This window comes from Ictidomys tridecemlineatus, chromosome 1 (assembly GCF_052094955.1).
Source record: "Ictidomys tridecemlineatus isolate mIctTri1 chromosome 1, mIctTri1.hap1, whole genome shotgun sequence".
Lineage (NCBI taxonomy): Eukaryota > Metazoa > Chordata > Mammalia > Rodentia > Sciuridae > Ictidomys > Ictidomys tridecemlineatus.
In genome coordinates, this window is record NC_135477.1 from 67,004,762 (window position 1) to 67,013,028 (window position 8,267).

Sequence of the window (8,267 nt, forward strand, 5' to 3'; positions counted from 1 at the left end):
AAGCCCTTCTTGGGGGTATGTACTAAATGGGAGGTGGAAACCACATTTTCTCTTTCTCTCTCAGAATGATTGCTGTCCAGCAAGGCTCGGTGTTCTTGTTTCCTGAGGTCGATTTTACCTGTTATGGGAAGAAGTCAAAGTGAAACATACATGAAACTCTGTAATTGTAAGTCAATTAATAGCACATTTGGCAGTCTTCAAAGACATTACCATGATTCCTGGATTGCTGGAAAAATTCACATACTTTCTCTTTTTCCTCAGGGGCATTCTGGGAAGGAGAAACACAGGATGCCAGGAATTAGCAAGCAATATAAAGACACTTTCTTCTCAGAAGCCCAGAGATAGTTTTCTGAAACACACCACATCTCATGCCACAAAGCAAGGATCAGTTCATAGGAAACAATTAGGGAGACTTCTATGCAGTGAAATGAGAAATCAACAGTACAATAAAAACACAGGAGCCCCTCAAGCCCCCTAAGACTGAGTGATCAACTACTGGAGAGCAGAAGACACGAGAGATGAAATAAACAAAATTTCAAGGTTACGGAGAAGAGCCACACAACCTATCCTCAACCCAGGGATGCTCGGAAGGTGGTTCAGAGAAGAAGGTTCACAACCCTGATCTTATTCCTTAAGAGTACCGAAAAACTCCCAAACACAAACCTCCCATTACATTTCAAGGACATGGAAAAAGAAGAAATCAACACTGAAAGCAGCCCTTGATGGCAAATAACTGAAATCAGAACCAAACTTGAAGAACTGAAAACAACAAGGTTCCAACAAAATCAACAATACACAAACTTGGTTCTTTGAAACCAAACATCAATTTGATCAAACTTTATGCACACTATACAGAGAAAGAAGGACAAGACTCAATTTCCTGAAATTTGGGATGAAAAGGAACAATCACCATGGAGCACAATGAAATGGAGAGGATAATCAGAAACTATTTGGGAAACTTATACCAGCATTGCCTACCCAATTGCACATCACAAATTCAAACAGATCCAAATCAAGCCATGAAATTGAAGATATGCTCAAAAGCCTACCAGCAAAGCAAAGCCCAGGACCCAATGGAAGCCTAGTCTTGTTCAACCAGACCTTCTAAAAAGAATTAATAGAAACCACACCCCCTCAAAACATTCCATTTAGGGGAAATGAAGGGAACCGGACAGACTCATTCTATGACTGCTGCATCCCCAGGATTCCTACATCAGATAAAGACACATGAGGATACAAAACTTAAGGCCAATAATCCTTATGAAAATAAATGCAGAAGATCTTAATCAAATGTGGGCAATTCACTTTCCAAAGCAGAAGAAAAAGATAGGAAACCACAATCCCATGTGTTTCATCTAGGGATACAACTTTGGCTCCATAGATGGAAACCAACAGACGCCATTCACCATACCAACACACACAGAGACCAGAATCTTAGGTATTCTCAATAGAGGCAGGATAAGTATTTCTCAAAATAAGGGTTCAAAAAACAAGAAAAACAAGTGACAGTAGGAACATACCTCAACCTTGTAAAACCTTTTTATGGTAAATGCGAGGTCAATCTCATTCAAAACTGAGACAACACAAACCATGTTTCTTAGACCTGAAACAAGACAGAGATGCCCCCTTTTATCATTTCTGTTCAAAACATTCTGTGTCACTCTAGCCAGTGCTATTAGGCCAAGAAGAAGAAGGAAGTGTTTTTATAGGAAACCAGCAGTTAAAACTAGTGTGGTTTTACTACAACATGATTCTTTACTTAGAAGATTTTAAATGTTCACCAAAATATTTAGAACAAAGAAAGCAATTGAGAAAAGGAGCACAATACGCAGTTAACACCCATCACTCAATTGCTAAGAGAAAACTAAAATCAATACAGGAGCACTAAGGAAGCAATCTTGAAAGTACTCAGACAATCCTACATGTGAAAGAGCAACATTAAAATCAGACAGTGTGGAGCATGGGAATGAATAAATCTTATTATACATAAGCAATGTGAATTATGACTGACTCCAACAGAAATCAAATGAAGCAAAATGGCACCAAGTAACATGTTCCTCTCACCATTCATACCAAATGTAAATGAGCTTTATTCTTCAATTAAAGGCACTGCGTGGAATATTAAGTGAAGAAATCAAGACTCAAATGCATATTGTCCGCAGAAAATGTACTTCACATGCACAGAGTTGCAGAGATTGCAAGAATGGAAAATAGTATTTGCATTTCATGCTGATGGATGCCAACAGCAAGGAGCAATAGCTATTGTCATATTTGCTACAGCAGACTTCAACCCTCCTTTAGCCAGAGGTGACAAAGAATGGTAAAGGACTGTGCCTGGAACACCAATGCCCCCAATTACATCAGCCACAAACTGCTCCAAGGAAAGGGACACAGGGGCCCTGTAAAACAAGTTTGGATCACTTCACTCTGCCAAACTCACTAAGAGGTATTTCACTCAGACAAAATATCAACCATTCCTACAGAATTCAACTGCACTTTTTGATCCAGAGGACTTTACAGGTATCTATGGAATACTTCCTTAGAAAAAAAAGTGTTGTACTCAGGCTTCTTATGGAATTTGCTCTAAACCAGACTCCATATAGGTCATGAAGACAATTCTTAGCAAGTACACACCACAATCAAAGTGATTCCTTTCATATTATCAGATGCCATTCAAATAACATTTCAAATGCACACCAAAAAAGGGACAGAAAGAGCACAATCACAAGACAATGAGCCATATACACTTTGGCATGAAGAATCAGTCCTCCAAGAAATCAGCAAAAAGATTAATAGATCATTAGAATCAACTGAAAAGAAAAACACATCCCAGTGTCTGCTACACACAATGAATGCAGTCAAAGAGGAAAAGTATAAATGTGGCTACATACCTTATAAGGCTACATATCTTATCAGAGAGATCTCAACTATATAAGTGATAAGGCTACATATCTTATAAGGCTAACTACCTTATCAGAGGGATCTCAACTTTATAGCCTAGAGATGAATCTCGAGGTCTTAGGGAAACAAGAACAATCCCACTGCAAATCCAGGACAAATGAACAAATGATACATATTCATGCCAAAGGAATGAAAAAGAATATGAATGAAAAAGAGAGTTGTGTTTTTGAGAAGAGAAACAAGTCTTATAAATCTGAACCAAAGTAACCAAAGGAGAGAGACAGAAGATACAAGTGAAATAATTTACTATCCAAAATGTGGTTCTTATAACCAACAGTTTTTTGAAATCCAGAGGACCACTTGATACTACTAAGGAATATTAAATGGCAATGAATGAGAAATCTACTAGTTTTATGTTAGGATGTCTTATATTTAAAAAAAAGAACACATAGAATAATATTTTGTGAGTGACCTGCTTTAAACTAACTTATACACGTATGCAAGTATACCACAGTGAAACCCTCTATTCTGTAAAACCAATGTCCACTGTCCCAAAACTTTGACCATCTTAATAATTTTCAAGCTATAATTCATTACTGCTCAGATAAAATAATTATTTCAAGTCTCAATAAGTTAGGAAGTGAAGAAATTGATTAAGTATCTAATATGTGTAGTTATATTTATGCATATGTTTGTATATTTTAGAATCACAAAATGACTGTGGTCATGTTTTCTAACACCTGTGATCCTGCCACTCCACAATGTGAGAAGAAGAATGGTAAACAAATGTTCTCTCTGTCCACAATATTCTCCTGCTACATTTTTATGAGGCTGGCTCTCTCCCTGCCTGACTTGTCCACTTAATTGTTACACATGGTAAGATCTTCACTGATTCCAGTATTCCACTCACACAACTCTGCACATTGGAACCACACAAGTATTTCATAGATTTGAAAGAAGTGAGAATTATATTTCTTTCACTTTTTAATTAAAATGCAGTTCAAGTGTTTCAGATGAATCTATTCTACAATTCCAGCTTTCCTTAACTTTACTCTTTTTGTTGTGTTTGTAGTACTTGTTTGTTTCCATTCTCTCACTCAATCTAAATAATTATATCATTCTTCTTCCAGGAATAATTCCCATTTTTCTCCTTTCTCACATTCAGATTCACCTAGGTATTCATTTGGTTTTCTCTCTACTTATTTCCTTCTGAAAGAGCATTCCTAACCACTGATTACATGCCAAAAATTCTACGAATCACAGTCCTGGCCCACATGACTTTCTTGGTGCTGTGCTTATTTGCTATGGTGAACTAGTAGGAACTAGTTTTTTCTAGGATCAATGTCACCATTATGAGGATATGGGAGATGATATGTTAACAGGGCCTGGGAAAAAGTCTTACAATGCATCTTACCTTCTTGCCACGTGAAGTAGGAGGAGTATCATGCAAGCTCTTTACTTTCATATTTTTTGCACAAGTGTTCCAAACTACATTTTCTGCTTCATTATCAGAATCACTGATGTCTAGCAAGATTAGATTTCCGTGCTTATTTTGGTCATATTTTGCTTTTATGAAAAAAAAATTAAGTAAAACACTCATTAAATTTTCTAACTTCAAATTGATAAACAGCACAAAAATGAGCAGTCTCAAAGAGATTACCGTCATTCCTGGATTGCCAAAAATACTTACGAACTTCTCCTTTCCCTTCATGGACAGTCTAGAAAGGGAAAAAAGGATAAAAACATGGTAACTGTAATGAGCACGTCTTACATACACTTTCTTCTCTGAAGGGCACAGATCATTTTCTAAAACAGACCACATATGAGGCCACAAAGCATCAGTTAATACATCAAAAACATGAGATGTGGTTCCTTGCATGCCATCAGATATTAGAAATTAGAAAGTAACAATACAATAAAAAATAAAAGCTATTCTAACACCTCTAAAGTAAATAATAGTACAGCATGGATGATATCTAAGAATACTTAAAAGTGAGAATAAAGACACAACATATCTAAACACTTAGACACTATAAAGAGTAAAGAGAAAGAAAATACAAATGAATAAATTTACAGGCAAAAATATAGATCTTACAACAGACATGTTTCCGAAATTCAAAGACAATTAAGGACTATATTAAAAAGTTAAATGCTAATAAATGGGAAATCCAGAGCACTATTTGGATAATTTACATTATAAAAAGTAGAAAATGTAGAAGAATTGGATACAGTTCTAGAAATGTATGACATACAAAAATAGAATCAAAAGGATACTGAAAATATAAACAGAGAAGCAGCATGCAATTATATTGAACTAGTAATAATCAGCCTTCCAAAAGCAACAGCTCAGGACCACAGAGATTCATGGCTGAATTGTTTCAGACCTTCCAATAAGATCCAACACTGATGCTCCCCCAAAGATAACAAGGGATATAAAAGAGAAGAAACTGGCAAATGCATTCAATGAGGTAAAATCACACTTACAGGAAATTTGGATAATAAAACAAAAGGGAAATAAATAGATTTAATAATATTCATTTTTAAGATATTTGCAAAACCCTTCATTAAATACTGCAAAACAATTTCAACAACATATTTCCATAATTATATATAATAAAATTCATGAATGGTTTAACAATGGAAATAAAGAAATGCAGTATACCTCGGAGATACAGGACAGAAGAAGCCTCTGACAAAATTCAACAGTCTTTAATGAGAAGTTTTTAAAACAGAGGACATCAGAAACTTACTGTAGTATTATAAAGTCTGTGTATTCAAAATCCAAAGTAAAGGGCATATTGAATGGTGGAAAATCTATGATATTTTCTCTAGATTCAGAACTAAGAATGAGGTGTGCTTGTTCACCAGATCTCCCATTTAAAGACACTCAATGAAATTTTATTCAGAGCAAGTAGAAAGAGGAAGTGCATAAAAAGTAAGAAGTCAATTAGACAGGAAAAGTAAATAAAAAGTTAAGAAGTCAAATTATTGTGTACAGGTCATATGATCATCTTTGAGAACATTCTCAAGGCTCTACCAGAAGAAGTTAAGATGGGATATAGAATTTCAGCAATTTTAGGAATAAAAACAACTTCACAATACAAATATGAAGAATACATCCATACAATTAAAACAAACCAAGAAACTGAAATTAGGATATCATCCCCATTTATAGTAGAAGCAAAATCATACGTAGGAGTAATCCAATTCAAAGAGGCAAATAGCAGAATTTCTCAAGAAACATAAATGGTGAAATATGTAAGAAAAAATGATCAAAATATCTAGTAATCAAGGAAATGCAAGTCAAAACTACACAGAGATTTTCCTCTGAATTCAGTTAGAATGTTAAATATCAAGAATATAGACAATAAAGGTCAGAGAGAATTTGGAGAAAAAGTACACTCACACATTGTTGGTGGGACGACAAGTTAGTGCAAACACTCTGGGAGGGAGAATGGAGATTTCTCAAAAAAACTGGGAATGAAACCACCATGTGGAGACATACTCCTCTGTGTTTGTCCAAAGTGGTAAAATCAGCAGACAAATGGGGATACAAATACATCAATGTCTATAGCAAACAAGTAGCCAAGATGTACTGAATGGAATATAAATGTGGTATATACACATAGAAAAGTTTTACTCTGTCTTTTTGAATGAGATTTTTCTATCAGCCAACAAATGGATGAAATTGGAGAATGTCGTACAAAATACAATAAGTGAAATGAGAAAATCAAGCAAAGAAAAGTTTTCTCTCATAGGCAAAGCTAAAGCAACAGAAGAAGAACAATGGTGGAATGGATATCATGAATTAAGGGAAAATTAGTGAAGTAGAAAATGACTGATGGGGCAGGAGAAATGTGCAAAGAATGTGACATAATTACTTGACGTCCATGTGTAAGTATATCATGGTGACCTCCACTTTTATGTATCTCAATAAGCACTGATTAAAAATTAAAAATTAAAGGAGTGTAAAGGTATCTAGTAGAGGAGAGGAAGGTGAGGGAGGAGAAAAAGGAAAGGGAGGAACCTGGGTCTGAAATGGTACCAACAAAATGCATGTATGATTATATCACAATGAACTCAACTCATGTTCAACCATAAGGCACTTTATAGAAAAACACATGGTGTTGGTTAAAATGGATATCCATATGTTGAAGAATGATATAGATCTCTATATCTCCCCATGCACAAGACAACACAAAGCAGATACAAAATATAGATTCAGAGTAGATGTGCTGCTAATGCTTCTAGATAATCCGGGGAAACATCTCATCATATAAGTAGACTAAGGCTTTACGAACAGGAATATTATAGCAGAGGAAATAATAGCAAAAGGACACAAACAGAAGTGCACTCAAATAAAATCTTTAGAAGAGCAAATGAAACTATTAACAAAGTAAGGAGAAAGTTTATTGCATGGAGGAAAATCCTTGCTGGTTAATCTTTGACAAAGGACTGGTATAATAAGTATAAAATAAGACTGAAATTCAGCACTGGAAATAAATACAACCCATTTAATCAATGGCACATGAACAGAGAGGTCACAAAGGAAAATGTATAATTGCTCAGCATTTATATGAAGTGCTATTCACTGTCTTTCACCATCAGGAACATGCAAATCAAAATTGAATTCAGAGTCTATCTTATCCCATTCAGAAGAAAGGCAATATTTAAGAATACAAGAAATAAAACTACAATGATGATATGGGGAATAGGAATTCTTCAACATTATTGTTGAGGATGAATATTATTTTTTGTTGATTTTTTAAATAAATGACAGCAGAATGCATCACAATTCTTATTACACATATACAGTACAATTTTTTCATATCTCTAGTTGTATATAAAGTAGGTTGACACCAATTCATGCCTTTATACTTGTACTTTGGATAATGATGTCTATCACATTCCACCATCCTTGCTAATGCCCTGCCCTCTCCTTTTCCTTCCCACTCCTCTGCCCTATCTAGAATTAATCTGTAAGTATGAATATTATTATAGACACTATGGAAATCAGGAGGGTGGTTACTCCTAAAACTAGAAAGACAAATTATATTTCTTTCACTTCTTAGTTGAAATGAATTTCAAATGTTTCAATAGACTCTTGTCTACAGTTCCTGCTAATCTTCACTTCTCTAATTTTGTTGTTTGCAGTATATGTCCTTTGTTTTCACTCTCTTATTCAATCTACACAGTTACCTTGCTCTTCTTTAAAGACTACTTCCTAATTTTTTGCCTTCTAACCTTAAGATTCACCTAGCTTTCAGCTATTCATTTGGTTTTCTTTCTACTTATTTCCTTCCTCAACAGCATACATGAAAATTTTTTCTTCTACCAACATCTACAAATCTCAATCCTGCACATAA